At 35.3% G+C, this 19,963-nt stretch overlaps 1 protein-coding gene and 1 long non-coding RNA gene across 4 annotated transcripts in view; both read right to left on the bottom strand.

Moving 5' to 3' along the window:
* Egfr (epidermal growth factor receptor) overlaps positions 1–19,963 on the bottom strand; it is a 152,745-nt gene that overhangs the window by 63,959 nt on the left and 68,823 nt on the right. The window contains exon 1 of one of the 3 annotated variants that reach the window (XM_083099023.1): positions 785–1,840. The exons of the other annotated variants lie outside the window; for them this stretch is intronic. The gene's annotated coding sequence lies outside the window, so the exon portion shown is untranslated. Of the gene's footprint in view, positions 1–784; positions 1,841–19,963 lie in introns of those variants that run through there. 3 annotated transcript variants of the gene reach the window in all.
* LOC145972580 (uncharacterized) lies at positions 18,299–18,807 on the bottom strand. The gene is made up of 3 exons (XR_014439217.1): positions 18,723–18,807; positions 18,435–18,646; positions 18,299–18,351 (listed from the first exon to the last, which is right to left on the bottom strand). It is a non-coding gene; the product is annotated as an uncharacterized LOC145972580 (long non-coding RNA).

Raw genomic sequence — 19,963 nt, 5'->3', positions numbered from 1 at the left:
ACATGGAAATATATGTTAAAATATTTGCTGTCATTTTATGTGATCCATGCAATGTTACATAGCATTTCTTAGTAACGTATTAGGGAAAACGGAGATACCTCAGGTACTAAAAAAATAAGCGTGTTTAAGAGATTACGTTCGTCCTATCTTTCGACGAATTCATTGCCAAATAACTGAAAAGAATACGGAACTATCATTCGTGAAAGTCGTTTTTGTGTAAGATGTTGTTTACTTCTCGTGTAAAAAAGAATAAAGAAAAGTTGAAACACATTTGAAACGCAGAAACGATCTCCGCTTATCTCTGCTCGGAATTTATTCAGAAACTTTCGCCGAGTAAGTGAAAGAATTCGTCGAGAAAAGTCGGATCAACTTTATACACTTTCGGAGACGGTATCTAATAGATATAATTTTGCTGTCAAAAGACCAATGAGTGTTAATATATTCATCAGGATGCGTTATTAGACAACACGAAATTTAAAAAAAAAATACAATTCTTGGATATAACTGTCTATTTCTATTTGTTTAATAAAAAAATCGCATTTGATGAATGAAATCAATATTGAGTTAGCATTGAACGTATGACAAGATAAAATGAAACTCAAAAGTGTTATCAGTTGCAGTCCCAAGCACATCGGATATATATCTGATAGAATCACGTAATGTTATGATCTGCTGCAGCGAAATCATATCACGCAGGTAAACTTCTCATGCTTGCGCTGTAATTTGGCGCGCAAAGATGGCAGCTGATATGGACAAGGCAAATTCACGTAACGATCTCACTCACCTCAGTTTAACATGCACGCAGCTTATGAGGTATATCCAAGACGAGACGAACGGCGAAGATTGCACTGTCTTGGCGAAGATTCCGAAAGGAAATTCCAACGTTCACTTTCGGGACGAGCCTTCTGAGTTAACGGAACATTCACGCACACCATCGAATTTACCGCCGATTTAACGTCACCGAGAGAAAAACACTGTTCACCTCCCTCGAAGAGTGGAGCAATTTCGCGAAACCGCCCCAAAGTGCGAACCGTTACTTCAACTTTTACTGACAGCGATTTCAATTGACTTTGTAAGGCGAGACAACTGACATGTTTGCTGATCGTAGTCGCCAGGCGCCTTGATATGATATGGGTGGATTCTTCTGATGAAATAGCACGAGGGATCAAATTCTCACGCGCTTTGATAAGGAAAGACGCACGTTATCACTGTCAAATGTGTCGATTCCGCACTTTGCGACCCGACATTGCTACTAAAGTGTTCACTAATAAACTCGAAAGTCTCTTTCAAAACTTTAATAAACCTGGAGATAAGCATCCATGCATCTTCTTTCAAATTCTGTCCAGCATATAAGAGTAGCGTGTATCCACTGATGATCTTGTCTCGACGTTTGCACCAATCTAGGACATTGTCCAAGCGGATCTGTAGCAGAGCACTTCGTGGAAAGTCAGGGGATTCCGCGGGATGAAAAAAATACGAATCACTCACTCGATTTCCTTGGTTCGCGAAAAGAGGAGCCCAAGCTCGACACGAGAGAAAGAGGGAGAAAGGGAGAGAAAAACGACCGAGGGAGAGCGCGCGCGATTGCGAGCATACGAAAGAGGAAGAGTCGGCTTTCGCGAGAATTCCTGCCGATCCTTCGAGGCCTCCTCTTTGGTCCGCGCGTCTCACCTTGCGGAGAGCGAGTCTCCAGGTCGACCATGCAGCGACGCACAGGTCCACGCTGGGCAGGACTCTCCCTTCGCCTCTCTCGCGTCCTCTCTTTCTCTCTCTCTTTCTCTCCTTCCACCTTCTACCATCGCCACCACCATTACCACCACCGTCGTCGTCATCATCGGCGCAGCGCTCGGCAGGGCCGAGCACCTTCTCCTTCGCCGTCGAGCTTCCTTAGACTCCTCGCCCCACCTCGCCGTCCCCCCCACTTTCCCCCTAGAACGCCACGGAGCAGAAGACAGCACCTAACTTCCTCGCCTCGCGCACCTTCGCCTCCGTCCAGCTTCCCGCTATCCTTCTCCTTCTCGTTCGTCGGTTTCTGCTCCATCGTTTCCTCGTCTTAACTCGTAATGCTCGGTTCCCCTACTTTTCTCTTCTAGCCAGGTACGAGACACGCAGGTATACACACGCACGCACGCACACTAGTCGTCGAAGCTCCCGGCTCGCTGTAGTAGGTGTGGGATACATTCGTGCATTCGTGCGTGTGATGCCGCACGCATAAGACCCTCGGAGTTACACACACCTGAGGGGTTGCGTGTGATGCATCTGGACCGGAGAAAAAAAGACGGGCGTTTTGCTTGCGGAGAAGATACGGAGTCTCTTCTTAGAGACCGCGGGGATGGAAAGGTCGAGGGTGCAGATGCTCCGGCGAAGGAAGTGTTTAATTTGCTAATGAACGATTCCGCATATGTGCCCTGAATAATATTAAATTAATCGGGTGAGAGATTTTCTAAATTGAAGATAATGTGGGAATTCGCTTTCTCTTTAATTATTTGCTGTTTAAAGACGCCATACAATATTTTTTAATTTAAAGAATCGATGATTGTTTAGCAAAATTTTGTATTTGTAATAAATAATTTGTAAAATATTTTTTAAACAAGTAATAAAAAGTACATCAATTTTAATATAATATCAGTACAATTAATAAATAGCAAAATCTAATTCATATAATTCTTATTATTTTTTAGAAATTAAAAAAATACATTAAGAGAATAAGTTATTATCTTGGCTATTACTATTAATTTCTATTTCTAATAGATGTAGATAAACTAAAAATAAACAATACATCTATTCTATTTTTGAAAAATTGAGGATATCATGTGTAATCAATTGCTATTGCTTTTACATAACACTAAAACATTTTTTTTGTAAGATAATAATTAAAATAAAAAAATTAAATAATCTATAAATAATATTATAATTGTAGTGTATCAAATTAAATAACAAAAAGTGAATTGATAAGAATCTGTAATCGAGTTACGTAAAAGTCATGCGAGATAGGCGTGAAAATACAACATGGCATGGTTTCCAAGAAGAATCTATTCCCGTGGAATTGCTTCGAGGAAGGAACTCTCGTTGTTGCATTTCAAAAATTGCAGCAACACGAAGAATACGATGACTGTTTGCCCTTTGCACGATGTACACGCTTGTTTTATCGTAAATATTTCTCTTGCCAAGATATATATATGTATAGTATATATATTATTCGAAAGAACAAGTAATTATCGATTTCTTCTTTTGTTTTTAAATTAGCGTAAAAAATATCGACAATTATGTTTTATAAATTATGCAACAAAAATTGTATATTTGAAAAATAGAAGTTAAAAATATGTCTTAGAATTGTATTATTAGATAAAATTCTTTCAAGATTAATATCTTTATATTAATAAAATGGATATTCATATGATTGATAAAGAAAAATTAAAAATTAGAGTTGCATCTACATTTTATATATAATCGTTTTAATTACATTTAAATAATATATTCTACCATGAAAGGAATCTTTATATTTTATTATTACACATTATTTAAAAATGTATATAATATTAGAATAAACATAAGATAAATATATTTAATTAAATAATTTTTTGTAAAATATATATTGCTTTTGTAAAATATATATTGCTAGATTTTTTCTATGATATCTTTTTTTTAGAAAAAAAATACAGAAGATTAACACTGCCTGTAAATGATAAATGACGCACGCGGGTTAACACAATCGTGTAAATTTAATCGAATGAATCCGACCTGCATCCAACTCGGCTACAACACATTCTAGATTTCAATTTGCTTGATCGTGAGGGATGCTGGTTTTCAGCAGGTGCGAGACCGTGCCCTGTCGATAGCTTTGTAACGCGAAGCGATCCTCGAGTGGAATCATCTCAAGAGTCACCCTTAGCACCCTGTGCTGACGGGATTCATTGTTCTCTTCAAGTGGCCTGACTACCCTTACGATATTGTTTAGTAGCGGGCGACCATATTTTCGCAATAAAATATTTTGTGGACGCATGGATTCTCAGCTACGTTAATATGCCTAACAATTCAGGAACAATAGATCAAAATTTTGATGCCTGAGAAGCCGAATATTTTCTTTAGAAATGGAAGTTAAAGCATCGTTAGGATCATAGCCGCTCCCTACTGTGAGGATGGATGAAATACTAGTAGGAACTATTTTCAAACTCCGTAGGTGGTTCAGCTATAAAAGTATCCCTTTTTTGTATTCATTTCTGATACATCTTTATTATAAAAAAATAATAATATAAATAAAAATTAATTTTCCAAATCACTCATAAAATATAAAATGATATAAAACTTTAAGTTTGTTGTATAATTTTTAATTTTGCTCCTCTTTTTCCGCGAAAGCTTTATTTTTTAATTTAGTTTATTAAATTGTATTTATTTCGTACAGACACACGCATTTTAAAAAACAAAACTTTTGTATAATGTTAAAAAATTAAATTAAACTTTAAGTACCGCTTAGTGTTTGATAATTGATTTCAATGTAAATAAAAACATTTATTATCAAACACTACGGAAGAGCAATCAATGTTTTCGCAGATAAATTACATAGCGAAGCGAATCAACAGGTGGTTATTTGAGCGCAGAATCAACAGGCGGTTATACATGAATTAGATTTAGTCGCTTATTTTTCTCCTTCTTTACAATGCTCTCTATTTTAATCTACTCCAATCCTTTTTTGTCAATTACATCTGTTGTTTATATCTTCTCAGCTTCCCTACATGTTTCTTTTATGGCGCAACTTTTTCGAAGAATCACTATGCCGGTCTTTTAACGGTATCGTAGGATTTCTGTTGAAGTTTTACCTGACTAGTTAAGTATATCTGTGTTTCTCCATGTCATAACGATGTAAAAAGCATGTAATGTAGGAAAGTATCAAAAGCGATAAAATATTAAAAACTTATTTCTTTCATTCAACATAAAATAGAATATAAAATAGCTTTATAAAACAAGAATATTATAAAAAATACAAGCTTCTCTTTTATAATAATTTTATTATCTAATTATTTTTATCTTAATTTTATTAACTATTTTTATAATGTATAATTTTGTATAATATTTAACTTACGGAAAATGAAAATGAAACTTTATAAGATGTTGCGAAAAATTTGCCCCGTTACTAATTTTCAAAGAATGGTGGCGCCAGTCCCGTCGAGAGGCTGACGAGACATCCCTATTGTTCCTCTCAAATGCTTTCACTATGCATTATTGTTTAGCGCCGATGGACCATATTTTCGCAGAAACTGATCCTTGGTCAAGCTGATAAATGATAGGAAAGGTCCAGAATTTTGGTATCGACAAAGCCAATCTTTTCTTTTAGAAATACGCCGAAGGTTAGAATATTATTAGAATTTTTGGCGCTCACTATTACAAGAAATCAATGAAATATTAAAAGAATCCACTTCTAATGACTCTGTGCGAAAAAGGAATTTTATCAAAGGAAATTAGACAGACATGTATCAAGCAAAGAAGGTCCTAGTTCATATCTCTTTGATGTGTAATTTATGGATGACCTTTTTTATCTTGTAATACCTGTAAATAGTTTACAAAAGCTTACATCTTTGCACGACGAGGCAGGAGAGACAAATTGTAAAGTGTATCGATTGGGCGCTTTGTTTCAAGGACGACAGATAAAGCTTACATCTTTTATGGACCCCGGCCTGTGGTATCTCTCATTCTGATCCATTGTTAAGCCACGAGAGCGTGGCACGAGAACACGAAGAGTGGCAAAAGTGCCCTCGAGGCATCTCGCACCGCGGCTCTCTCATCTGCCTGATGCAGGTAACTTTCCCTATGGGACTTAGGCGCTGGGTACACCATGGGGTACGCATAGAGCGACTGAAATACTGCCCAGAAGAGAATACCGGTTCAGAGAGCAGTGGCGCCGCTACCTGAGGGCACCGCGTTCGAAAAAAAACTCCCCACGCCGTCGAGTTTAGAACCTGGATTCGTCCCGCTTTGCTTTTAGCCAAAAAAATAGTAAGGAATTTATGGAGCAACGCTTTATTACACTTAAGTGTTGGCGTGATAATGGCAGTGCAGTTGCTGCAACAGCACGAGATGCTTTCTAAGTTTGCTTTGGTGTAAAGTGTACTTTTCTGTTGAACAATCAAGGGGATTTGAATCCTGAACTTTTCAATCTGAAATATGTAAATGGCGTTTTTTATAAAACATTTTTAAAAATATAATTTATGTACATAATCTATGTTTAATCAATAAATTGTACATTAATTGATACAAACCAAATGCTAAATTTATTCATGTAAAAACACATGTTCGCTTCTGATAATTTTATATTAAAAAGTAATTAAATTTCTATTAAAATACGAATTTAATTTTTACGAGAAAATAAAATTAAAAATTGATCTTGGACTTCCGTACAAAATCTTATATTTCTTTATCAGTTTTTGAGAAAGAAAGATATAATTTTCAATTCTTAAATAACGTAAATTTCAAGAATTTGTCACAAGTACATTAGTCAGATATATCTTAGAACTCTCATTAATAATAATCGTGAGTCAAATTATTTATTTAATTCATTTGTTGGAGCTCATATGAAGAAGAGGAATGAGACTCTCTCTCTCTTTCTTTCTTTCTCTCTCTATATATGAAGCTCCTGAGATAATGAATCCCTCGTATACATTCATGAGTTACAGGCCTTCGACCGAATATTTCGAGCCAGCTACAGGCTTGTGCAAAAGATGCACCGCGAGGATAACGCGGTCCATCGCCTCCTCTCCCCTTTCTGTCCATCTTGTAGGCAATCTTTCCTTTTTCCGCCCTTGCTTCTTTCCATTACTGCTAGCCTTCTTGTTCTTTCTTCGCCGACTACAAACACCCTTTGTCTGTCGTACTTCACGATACTGACAGCAGGCACTGTTCGCCAGGTAAAAGATTGCGAATACGAAAGCGAAACTCGATTGTGATTGACAAGGTGTAGCATTATCGAAGATCATTTTCCAGAATTAATTATCGAGATACTGTAAACGTATCGCCAAGCAATCTACAAGTCATTTGCTCTATTTTACTATTTTAAAATGCTTTCAATTTAACCGTCTCTCAAGATTGTAAGGCTATTTTTAAGCCAACTAGTATGGATTAAAAACATTATTAAATGTAATTACAATATAAATTATCATAATTTATAAATTGTTCAATTTTTGCACATATCTAAAGCTAGCATTTTTAAAAATATATATTAATTTTATATCAGAGGAATAATCTTCTAGATTATAGAAGAGAAGAGAAAAAAATAGGATACATATTCTATATTTAAAAAAATCCTAAGTAAGAAAATCGACTCAATGATAGCCAGCCAGCGCAATAATTAATAGCATAAAACTTGAAGTTTTTCCAAAGTTTTTTTAAGATAGCGACCTCTCCCGATACATTCCGTGAATGATCAATATTTGCGAAAACAGAATGGTAAACATAGCAGCGCTTATTCCAACAAACTACGCTGATGCAAGAATAAAACATCTAAAAGATATCCTTATACGGAGGCATCGAATAGGATATTACGTCATTTATTAATTAGATAGAGTTAGATAGAGATAGTTCTTATAAAAAATTGTTAAAAGAGACTTTATTTATAGCGTTGAGGTCAAGAGAAGAATTTCCATTCCAAGATGGCGAGATCGCATCTAATAAATCTACGACAGCCAGAATGATTAATTAATGATTGATTAATATTCAATTGATGTTAAGTTACTCACTCATTAATCCGATTTGTCACACTTTTTTCCGAGAAAATATCCGCGTGAAAGATTTCAACAATATTGCACGGGATAAAAATTTCGCTGCAATTCGGACAAGCCTGGTATATCTCTCGAAATCAATCCGATTTCACCGGTAGATTCTATGATTAACTAGAAATCAGTATCGGCAATCATTGGCACGTATTGATATTAGCCTAATCTAATCTCCAAGTTACTTTATAAATAAAAGTATAAAATGGATGTTGATCGTAAAGTTCATGGAATTTCATCAAATAATAAAACTTGTAGATACCCTGTTTAATTAATAAATTAAAAATTTTAGCTGAAAAAATATCTTTTTACAATCCTAATTTTAATAAAAATGACAATTATTTTTATTTTCTTATTTATAAAAGAGCTATTTTAATTACTAGTTTCTTTTTTCAAATTTTATTAATGAATATTAAGTGAGAGCTAATGAATTTGTAATATTGCGTTAAAAATAGAGATGAATCAAAAATTATCAGCGTCAACATATTTCAATGAATTGAAAAAGTTTAAAGAACCATTTAATGTTATTTTTTTCGAGAAAAATTGCCGAAACCGCTGTCGATCTTTTTTGCAATATCAGGCCAATTTCTTGACACATGCTCGGACATACGACACGGCACCATGGGGTGCGATTTTTTGCCATGAAGATCGCGCGGTTTTAAAGTCAGCGAGGAAGCTACTTTCGATCGATATCGAAATAAGTATGTTGAAGAAACGAATCGGCTTCGAAATTTTTTGGATATTAACCAGGATGAGAGCCAAGATGCTATCACCAGAACATTTCAAAAGATTTATCTTTTTCAACTTTAAAAGATGTTAACTTTTTATTTGGTGCTATCAACATTGACAAATCTAGCAAGATCGTAAATTTATGGCGATTTTTTAAAGAACTAGTCATGTTGAGGAATGCAAATTTTCAGAAATAATACGAACAAAATTTATAGTAAATTCAGTTATTTCAAAATTATAAGCAAAGATCACAAGTCTTTATTTTTTGAAGACGGTTTGATAATGAATTTTGCTTACACAGCATCTATGGCTATTTTTATCATTTCTTAGAGATAATATAAGTAATTTTATACATGTCAGATAATTAAAATGTCAGGTAATTAATTTTTTTATCATAAATAAAAATTATTCTAGATAATAAATTAAAATTTAAGTAACTTTAAATATTAAATTAATTTGAAAATAATTACATAAAAGAAGATCTAAATATACAAATAAAAATTATAGATTTATAGATTATTAGATATACAAACATTAATCGTTATTTGATCCATCCGTTTCTAATCCATTTGATCTGTTGTTTATCCATTTTATAAATAAAAAAGCGCATTTGCTAGAAATGCTATAAATAATTCCTTTTTCGTGAAGATTGCTTAATAAACCAAATTTCGAGACAGGTGAATAACCCTGAGACATGTATTTGTCGGAGAGGAGTTTAGATCGCGCGTGCCACGGCGCGTCCGCCATGTTTTCCCTCGTCGCAGCAGCTGACTTTTCAGGAACGTCACACTCCAGATCCTCGAAGACTCTCGGCACTTTGTACTGACGAAGAGAGGAACGGAGAGTAACATCACCTTCGCGTGTTTACTTCTTCTGTAACCGGTTTCTCCCCTTCTCCCTCCCTTCTTCGCCCCCGCTGAACCAATGCGTTGTCTCTCTCCTTCTCTCTTTCTCTCTCTCTCTCTCTCTCTCTTCTTTCTTTTGGCTTCGTGTAGGGAATCTCTCTTTTCTTTCTACACATCTCACTCCCCCAACGTATCTTCCCTCTCGTCAGAGCCTACGATCTTTTCCCTTCTCCTTCTCCGCCGCCTGTCTTTCTCTTATCGTCTCGCCTCATTCTCCTCTCGGCACCGCGGTATTCAAATGACCTCGGATGATGAATATGGCCGTCTCTCTCGTGCCATCGGGCCGCTACGGTAATTGCTGCCATTTCTATCCTTATCTGCGCCCGCGGTGCGTATGGTTCTCCGCCGTGCCACGCATGCACGCACGCACGCACGTACTCACGGCATGCACGTATGCATTCGCAGATTGGCTGCCTCCCCGCGATTCTCCTCCGTTTCTCTCATCTCCGCGCGTGTGGCACGTATCTTGGTACCTCGTGGTTCTTATCTCTGGGAATTTTGCAAAGAGGGCATGGATAAATCGCGCGAGAAATCGCGCAGGGCCCTCCTTGTCTGCCTCTTTCTCTTTCGATGCACTCAGGGCGTTTTTCGGGGTTTATTGAAGGTGCGAAGAAACCGAGAAGTCGCAAATTATCTTCGTGCAGTGGTATCGGGATATAGGTATATTCAAAATTCGATCGAAAAAAAGATCATTTCATCAAAATTCTTTCAAAGTATTTTTCGATTAATAGGGTTTATTTTTTCAAAAATTAAAAGTGAACAATAAATTTGAATAAATAAAAATTACATTAATAAGCCGAAAAGAATTGTATTATTTTTATCAGGAAAAATGATATATTTTTCAAATAAAAATTTGAATCCCTTTATATCATTTCATCGCATATAATTTTAAAACAAAATTATTTTTATGCATAATCCCACTGCGAGCTGTACCAATTCTCATAATATGGATTTTTAACGAAAAATATAGCATACTATCAATTATGTAATTTTAACAAAATGAAGAAAGTTTTTGTGATTAATATTATATTATGTGTCTTGTACATTTTTGCGACATTTCAATAACAATTAAAAATTTATTATACGACAGATGATTAAAATTTAATGTGAATGAGCCTGATTAAATGTCATATGTCATATGTCATTTCTTCGCATCTTAAAGAACCACACTGCGAATTATCGGGTTACAACGAGCGGCAATATCGTCGCGGTGCATCGGCATTTCTAACTTGCATTCCCACGCCGCGAATTGCACGAATGCCACGGCAATTGGCCCGCCAACTTGGCTCCAGCACTCACGATCGCGGTGTACCTCCGTATTGTGCATGATGGCGAACCGCTGAGGTTTCGCGGGGTCTGCCTCGCGAATGAATTTCTAATCAGCAGTAACTCGCGTGTTCGTGCGGGCTCGTTGCATTAGGCGGAAGACGAAGGCGTTCTTCGCCAACCTACCACACAATACCAAGGAATTCTACGCCCAATTGATTAGTAATTAGAACGCCTCGAAGAAAATGCATTATCAATTATGCGGCTTTATTTAACGAAATAAAAAAAAATTCTTGTGAGTAATATTATATTATGTTAAAAGCAATTATTGCAAATAACGAAACCAATACGAATTTATTATATAAAAGATGATTAAAATTTTATAATGTAAGTTTGATTATACTTGAGAAATTCAATTTTTTTTATAATTTTAGCCTCTTCAGTATTTAAAATAATTAATTTATTAATCTTTGAAATTATTTTAACCTATTCATCAATCAATCAAATAAGATGAATATTATTATTAATTATATTTAAAAATCTTTTTTGATTTATATATTTTACTATTTATATAATCATGTTATTAATAATTCATTTAATATTTTTATTTTCAAAATTTTCATCTAATTTTTTCCTTGATATTCAATCTTTAAATTTTCAATTAATTATTATTATTACTTTAGCTCGAAAATGAAAATTTAATTATTTAATTAAATTTAATTAATTTAATTATGATATTTATTTAAATCAGAATTAAATAAATAACACTGATACATAGTAATGCGCGCAAAGATATTTGGCTCAGATTCAATAGAATAATCATAAGGAAAGTATAGATAAAAATTACAAAAGCTATTATAAATTCTTTTTCTATGATAATAAATTCTCGCGGATAAAGCTTAATGAAATCATATAGCGTTTAACAATGCTATATAAATTTAGGATCAACCTGTACGTGCACGAGTAGCTACAGGGCGAGCAGCAATCATACCCATAAAGTTCTCGTGATTCCTTCGTGCACGGCATGTTGAATAACGGCGACTATTAGTGCCCTGTCGGTCATTATATAAATTGTCTGTTGAATACAGGGTACAGCATTTTAATATATTTGCGGACGTGAAAGATGAAATTTTGAGCCAAACTTTTTCCACGTTTTTGGCGCGATAATTATTCCGATCCTAGCAATTTTCAAATATGAACACTACAAGTTTACTGCATATTAAAAAGCAAGGTGTCTAGAGGGAATATTAAAAAATATAATTTTTCAATAACAGGTTCTTTGACGAAAGCTAGACACGAATTTTCTCCCCGACAGTTAGCTTTAAATTATCGCGATTATTTTAATTTTCGTAAATGGATTTCAAGAAGATGAACTCCCTTAGCTCCTAATGGAGCACCTTGATAAGCCGTCGGCTTTAAACTCCAGAATTCAGACACGGTTCAGACACGGATTGGCTCTGTGTCATTTGGTGGATACGCGTCATTAAAGCGACTTTACGGCAGTCGGAACGCTTCCTACGTTATGTCACGGCCGCGTGAATCTTGTCTTGCTACCGCGGTTGCAACAGGCTAACGGTGCTACCCGAGTTGATGGACACGGTGCTGGAAGACTTGGCGAGACGCGACGCGACGCGAGATTCGCTATTATGTCAGGAATCGCTGACTCAACGCGAGAGGTGCCCCAGCCAGCCGAGCGGTGTCTGTCTAGTCGAGATCGCCCACGCGGGGCTCGATTCCGTGGTCCTTGCATAGGCGTACAATCGCGACGGGAAAACGCGTCGGATTAGGCAACGCTCTCGCCATTTTTACGATTGTCCCTGCCACATGTGGCACCCATTCTCACCGTCAGCGCGGTTTCAACACGCTCTTTACTACGGACGTCTCGTGCGATTAATCATTAATGGAGAGGAGATGAAGAGAGAGGGAGGGGGGGAGGTTACGAAATCGTAATTCGATTTTAATGAAACTGACAGATGCTCTCTCGTGATCCCGGTCGATATATCAGACGAGCACCGAACGAGATTTATCGCTCGCAATTGCAGGAAAAATTTAGTGAAATGGGAGTGTCGAAGAATACGTTGCTATGTTCTTTGTTTAATAAGGCCGTGTGGTTATTTATCGCTACACTAATTGCTAATTTGATAATTTGAACTGTTGCATGCGAGCCGCACCCAACGTAATTAACCCGCTCTGCCTTCATAAGATTGTGATAATTGAATAAGGTATGATTATATACATCGTAAGTAGACATGATGTAATATTAATACGTGATCTTCTTTTTATCGCGACATATGCATATGTTTTTCGGTATAATTACTTATGAAAATTAATTAATATATAAAAATAATATATAAAATTATTTTAATATATATTAAGATATACAGGGTGTTTCTTAATAAGTGCGAAAAATTTTAGGAGACGATTCTTCGTCGAAAATTAAGAGGGGTTTTTCATATAAATATTAAAAAGTTATAATAAAAAATTGAATAAGGATTGCTAGTTTCATCCTCTTAAAACAATACGGGAGGCTGAAAAAAATATTAATAAATAACCTGTTTACTAGTAGAAAATATCCACCCAATTTCATTTCTTTAATTTGTTCCAAATTTAAGAAAAAAATAAAAACCTAATTTTTACCCCCATTTTTGGAGAAAAAAAATAAAAAATTCTAAAGCTTATTAAATTTTCTTAAAAGAATAATGTACATCAATATATTCATATTCTTCTAAAAATATCATATAATTGCTTCATCGTACACATCCTTCGCATATGCATTGAAATTGAGCTTTTGACGCAAGTATCATTCAACTCGACTGCTCTTTACCTCGACCATCTCTCACTTTCAGTTTATTTCATCGTACGCTCGCAACCATCATCATCGAGAGATCTGTGCCATGTAACAATGATGATCGCCAATACAATAATCCTCTTGGGAGCATCGCGACGAGAATAAAATTCCTGACGGGACGACTCTCGTAAAGATCGACGTCTCGGAATCAGCGAGGGCATAAAGCAGGGGCACGTTGTGTCGATATCGGTTCCTCTCCCTCCCACCCACCCCCGGTGTTTACGTTTTATACACCCGTGCACATATCCCAGGCGAAAGTGTGCGCACCCACACGATCGCAAAGACATGTCGTATGTGTGTGTGTGTGTGTGTGTGTGTGTGTGTGTGTATGTGTATGTATATGAATGTGTAAGCGGCGACAGCGTTGCACGCACGTGGAACGAGCAAATATATATGGAAAACGATAGGCGATATAAAGTGGTAATGTCGCGGGCACCGTGAAACATAGCTGATTGGGCGGGTTTAGCCGTGCCTTATCGCCGGTTGCTTGCCGTATATCCAGTGGATAAAACACGTCGCATATATAGGGTGATCAAGGCAACGATCGCGTGTGTCTCATATGATATGTATATTACTCTCTTGATTGCGATTCTTTCTCTTTCCTCGGCTAAAATATTGTGGAAGATACTCGGAGGATTTTATGTGGTGCAAAAATTTCGCACTATCCTGGCCTACGTATCTTCTACACGGAATGTGCGTTTATAGGGCAAGATAATAAAGTATTATGTTAGATATTTCATAAATGAAAGAAGTAGTCTGCCAAATAATTTAGGTGATGATGAAAATTATACTACTTTTCGCGCGATTCGAGAATCTCATTGAGCAAAATAGAAGAACACGATAATAAGTCTGTCTATTCGTATAAATAAAAAGATTAATATTTATTAAACATAAGTATGTAAAGAAAATTAGCAATTTAATATTTTTAAAAAATACAAGATAATATTAAAGAGAAAATCTAATTTTATCAAATTCTCACAATATTAAATTGTTGATTTGCAGACCTAACCTAACATTTTTATACTAATTAATTCTAGATTACTATATATAGTCATAATCCATCTATTGATAATAAATCTATTTATAATAAATCTTATTTTAAGATGTTTATCACGCTATCGTTTATCAACATTTTACTGTTATGGCGAAACGTTTTACTACAAATCTTAGATCACCCGATATATGCGCTCGTGCGCGACCGTATATACGCGATTACACGACATACATCCTCTCCATCATTCTTGCAGCGGTTTTTTCCTTCGTCGTTTTCCCTCGCGAATCTATCTGCACAGGCCTGCATGCGACTTCATCGCCGTTCATGAAACGAATATCTCGCACGCGCTATCTCTCAAAGAAGAAGGAATGGGTTGCAGAAGCTGACGCCATAGGCGTCACCAGGATCCTTTTCTCTTCAGCACTTATTCGCAACTAAAATTCTATTTTCATAGAATCATCCGATAATAACTTGAATACACTAGACAAAAGCATGTTAATAATAAAGGCTAGTCAAATCTAAAAGTTTAATTTTTTTATTTGAAAATGTATAGAAGCCGATACGTCGCATATTTCTTCACGATGTCTATGAAGCCGCCCATGAGTAGTTTCATCATGGATGCTCACGCGAGAAAACGTCCATCGTGAACGGCACGAGACAAAATTGAAGAATGGCTAGGAGAGCGCAAAGATGTGGAGGACTCTCCACGCTATGGTTTATGGGCATGGTGAAATTATGGGGAGATGACAAATGTTCGATACTCTGTTTCTCTTCGACTCGACGACGCTCGTGCAATGGAATCGTATCAATATTTGATCGTGATAAAATGCCTCGTCGAGATAACGTGACGATAGAGCCGGTTTAATCACAGACGCAAACTCTCAAACTTGGTGACACTTAAATACAGAGATCGAGCGATTTCTTTCGCGGCGGCGACGATTTATTTCGACTGCCCATCCCGTAAATGATATCGAATCTTGGCTTGATTAATGTTTGACTCGTTATCAGATATGTGTGTGATATAAAAAGCATAAAAATACACGATATATATACGACTTTTAAAAGAGATTTAAAACGTTTTGAAAATGTTTTTGTGAAACCTCTTAAAATGTTTTTAAAATACTTTTGTTGTGTGTAAAATATTACAAGAGATTATTAAGAAAAATTAATTTGGAAATCTTAATTTTCCAAATTAAACAGTAATAAATAAAATATCTCTTCGTCGCTTTATCCAAATCACAGAATTTATATAAGGCATATACGATGTTTCGTTATAATTATTACCAAGATACGTTTATAAGTTACACAAGATTTTGCTAATGTACTAAAACGTAATCTATTTTTCCTATTTCTTTCGCGTGCGTGTCGCTGTTTTCATTAAAAGAATTAATTCTCTTTACTCTATTATTTGCATTGTTAGAGAAACAAGGCATCTCAAACTATTTGAAAAGAATTCTCACGAACTTTTATATTTTAATTATCAATTCTACTTTATAAATGAAAATAAAATGCGCTACAACTGATGACGATGAAATTTATATCACTTTATTGGAATTAATTTAATTATTGGATTTATTGGAATTATTAATTTAATTATTAATTTAATACCATATATTTTACCAAATTTTATTCCATTATGACGATTTAATAAATATGTTGTTACATGTGTATATTATGTATATTATTTATAACGATTGCCCTTTGGAATAATGTTGTATATCCGACGATAACGCAACTGCGTGTGCAATTCGATTATCTGCAACGGTTATTGCATTCGTATCGAGTATTGCGCCAATCGCGGTTTCTCGTTTGGACGGCGTTTTATCTCGCGAACGTTATCAATATTTCCAGGCATATGTTCAAATCAAATATTGCGAATCGTGTTGTTCCTTCCTGATAGCGCGCGCCTGCTCCCGCTGTTTGCCACATAAGTGTTACGCTTTTCTACGTTTAGTAAACTGAATACTATAAACAAGCTTATCAAATACTGCTCGAGTAAGATTAAACAGATATGCAATTATATCGATTTTTTCTCAAGACTCGCTTACACCAATTATACAAACGTTATTTCGAAATTTCCAAATCTTTTATCATCGTCTAATCATTTTTCAGCAATATTTAATTGTTCATTTATATTCAATATCAATTTAATTATTAAATATTTTATTTAGTAAAAAATAAAATAATTTAATTAATAATGAAAATTTAATTATATTCAAATAATTTAATTAATAATTTAAATTCAATTAATCATTTTACTATACTTAATTCATATTAATTAATTATTTAATTTAAAAAAATCACTTTATATAATTAATAAAATAATAAATATTTCTGCATGAAATATTCATAGGATTGCCGTATTCTTTACGCTACTATTAATTTTTGGGGTATTTTCTCTTGATAATTAATAAGTTATGCATGACATGCTGCTGACACAGAGGCATTTCGTGTGTGATTGCTGATTAAATGACTAGCTATATCGAATGTAACACGCTTAACGAGCAGCACGTCGAGACTGCGATGATAAAAGACCCCGGCGCGGAGGAGGAATTCGAAAAATACGGATGCAGCGAGCGGCGCCGACCATAACCACAGAAATGGAATGTCAATATAACGCAACTACCGTCATATCGCCGTAGGAATAATACCGATTGCTTTACGACTCGCGAGCCGTATCGTATCAGGACCACGTATACAGCCCGATCTCTAACAGCGGAGGTCCGTCATGCGCGAGAAAATTACTGCGCCACACGTCGTCCCGTCCAATATATACGTATATTCGTATGCGTATCTATGTGTCGTGCCAGATGGAAAAAACAAACATACCGTGATCGCTTAACCATGGCTGTCCACGGTGACTTTCGTTGGTTCTCCGTCGCAAGAGAGCGAGAAAGAAAGAGTCACGTGTTCAAATATTATATAAGCGCTCTCGTAAACATGGAGGGTGGCGTATATGCGCGACAAATTGGACCGAAGAACAAACGATACAACTCGAATATACTTCCAATTTTCATCCGCTAATATCCCGTTGGCGCTCTAACGAGGTTCCGCATATATTTTAATGTAATTATAGATCGTCAAGTGTGATGTAACGCTTATAGATATGTAATGACAGTCGTCACAGGCGCGTTAGCGTCGGAATTAAAATGGAGGACGAAAGAATGGCGTCTCCCTCGTTTAACCAAATCGCTTCCAGTATCGTCATTATCTTAATGAGGCGCCTTTATTTACAGTTTGTCTACTTGATTAATAGTAATAAATGCGCGCGAAGGGGGAAGGAGCTGGCGCACGCAAAGCGTGCGTAATCTACTGCGGTTGCGGCGATACGTGAGACTCATGTGAGCGCGATGTTGGACCTTTCGTAGAATTTGCAACTTAAACTCTGCCCAAATATGCCGTTTCTTTGAAACGTTAAGTGTGTGTCAACTAAGCGTTCGAAATGCGCAGTAACCATACATTTAATTGTCGTTTAATAAACAATCTTAAAATTAGATAGGCGATATCTACATTTTTTGCGCACGAAATAGATGAAAAATAAAAGCAGGAAATTTAAACATTTATGTTGGATAATTAATGTGCACAATTAATATTTTTTTAAATTTATAATGTACATTCAATATTGCTAGTAATTACAATATAAAGAATACGACAATCTTATGAATATTAATATTATATCAGCTCAAAATATTTATTAAATTTATTTAATAATAAATATTTATTAAATTTATTTATTACATTTATTAAATTTATTTAATTAAATAAAATAAATTAAATTAAATAATTAATCATAATTGCCAATACTCATAATTAATTGCTCTTGATGTTCCTTTAAATTTACAGCAAAATCTGGAAATTAAGAACGCGCATATGTTAATTTTTACCTGTTTCTTTCATTGTCATTTATGTAATATATCGTATGCACATCCTGCCTATGTAATCTGTTTCGTTGCGTTATCATTTCTTTCGTATAGTCGAAGTGGCTTGCCTCCTTCAATCGTTGCAAGATTTGTAGCACGGGATCCGGTGTCTTTTGAATGCTGATTTGCATGACTGCATCAGTCTCGCGTTATTATCCTATCGAGTTACAGGTATCCTTGCACACCGAAGTTACCTCTGCCGTGTGCGCGACATATAGAGATCTCTGACCAGGCATTAAAATTGCAAATTCTGTACAAGAGTGATGAGAGATCGTGTCAGCTCCACATTGCTCGTCTTACCTTGCTTTATTTATCATTTATTATGAAGAGGTTGGATGCAAAATAATGAAACGTGACACTTTTAATGTCCACGACTGTCTTGATAACAAACAGTACCAGAAGTGAGCAAACATTGCGTGGTGTTTTGTATTTGGGTAGCATAAAATATATGTTGTTTCTCCTACGTCACTTTATCACTTAAGTATCTATCAATATTATGTTTGTGGGGAATCTATTTTAAATTATATATAAAAATCTTCCAACTAATCAATTCTGTAAATATTTTTAGAGATATAGATTTGATACTATTTTATTTTTATCATACCTGTGAAAAAGTGAGATTTCTGAAAAATACATTTTTTTCTCGTTAAAGTGATGTAAGAATTTTTCACTTTTTATGATTTTTCATAATTTTTAGAGTTAAATATTTCAATGTATTATTTTTAATATACATTTTAATATACATTTTTAATATACATTATTATACATCTAAAATTAAAAAAAAAATTATTGGGAACTAACGAAACTTTATTTCTATTCTTAGAACATTAAAAAATATATATTTATTTTTGCTTTTATCCCCTTAATATATCAGCATATGATATGTAATATACTTATTTTTTCTAATTTTTCAATTATTAGTATTAAATATATATTTTTATATTAAATATATATTTTTAATTAGTATTTAATTAATATAGACCTTAATAATTTTAATTAATAATATTAATTAAAGGTCCATCTTTAATTAGACCTTAAATAAAAATTTTACGAAAATCAAGCCTATTTCCGAGGTGAATGAAATTCTAAAAAATGGACTTTAAATTGTCCAAGGAATTTGTCATTACGAGCGTTAATGCGGCACTGATGGAACATTGTATGGCAGGTAACAGCATTCTCGAAGTAGCGTGCGAACGCGAGTCACAAAGATCTACCTCGACGAACATGTATTGTGTCGCGGAAGACAAAATCATGGGATATTTCGCGCTCAACGTTTCTCTTCTCGTTTCGTTCTCGCAGCAAGGACGTCTCATTCTCCTCCTTCCTTCGAGGAAACGCGGTGCGTGCTCAAACTATCCGCGCTTTCGCACGTCGAGCTGGTCAGAGAGGTCTGCTTCCAGGTCTGCGGCCGCCTTTTAGCGGTCGTCGGCTAATCTTCGCGCTTCGCGAGCCGCGGGGACTTCGACAGTCAGCAGCATTGTTAGCTCTCGGGCACGACGATAATTACCGAGCTCTTCGTAACGGTTCGCGGTAAGAGGCCG

The sequence above is a fragment of the Camponotus vicinus genome, unplaced genomic scaffold, assembly GCF_025532165.1.
Source record: "Camponotus vicinus isolate PSW18456_S1 unplaced genomic scaffold, iyCamVici1.0 SCAF_5, whole genome shotgun sequence".
NCBI classification, from domain to species: domain Eukaryota; kingdom Metazoa; phylum Arthropoda; class Insecta; order Hymenoptera; family Formicidae; genus Camponotus; species Camponotus vicinus.
The sequence above is the reverse complement of the archived record's forward strand: the minus strand, read 5'-3'. Positions and strand labels throughout refer to the sequence as shown.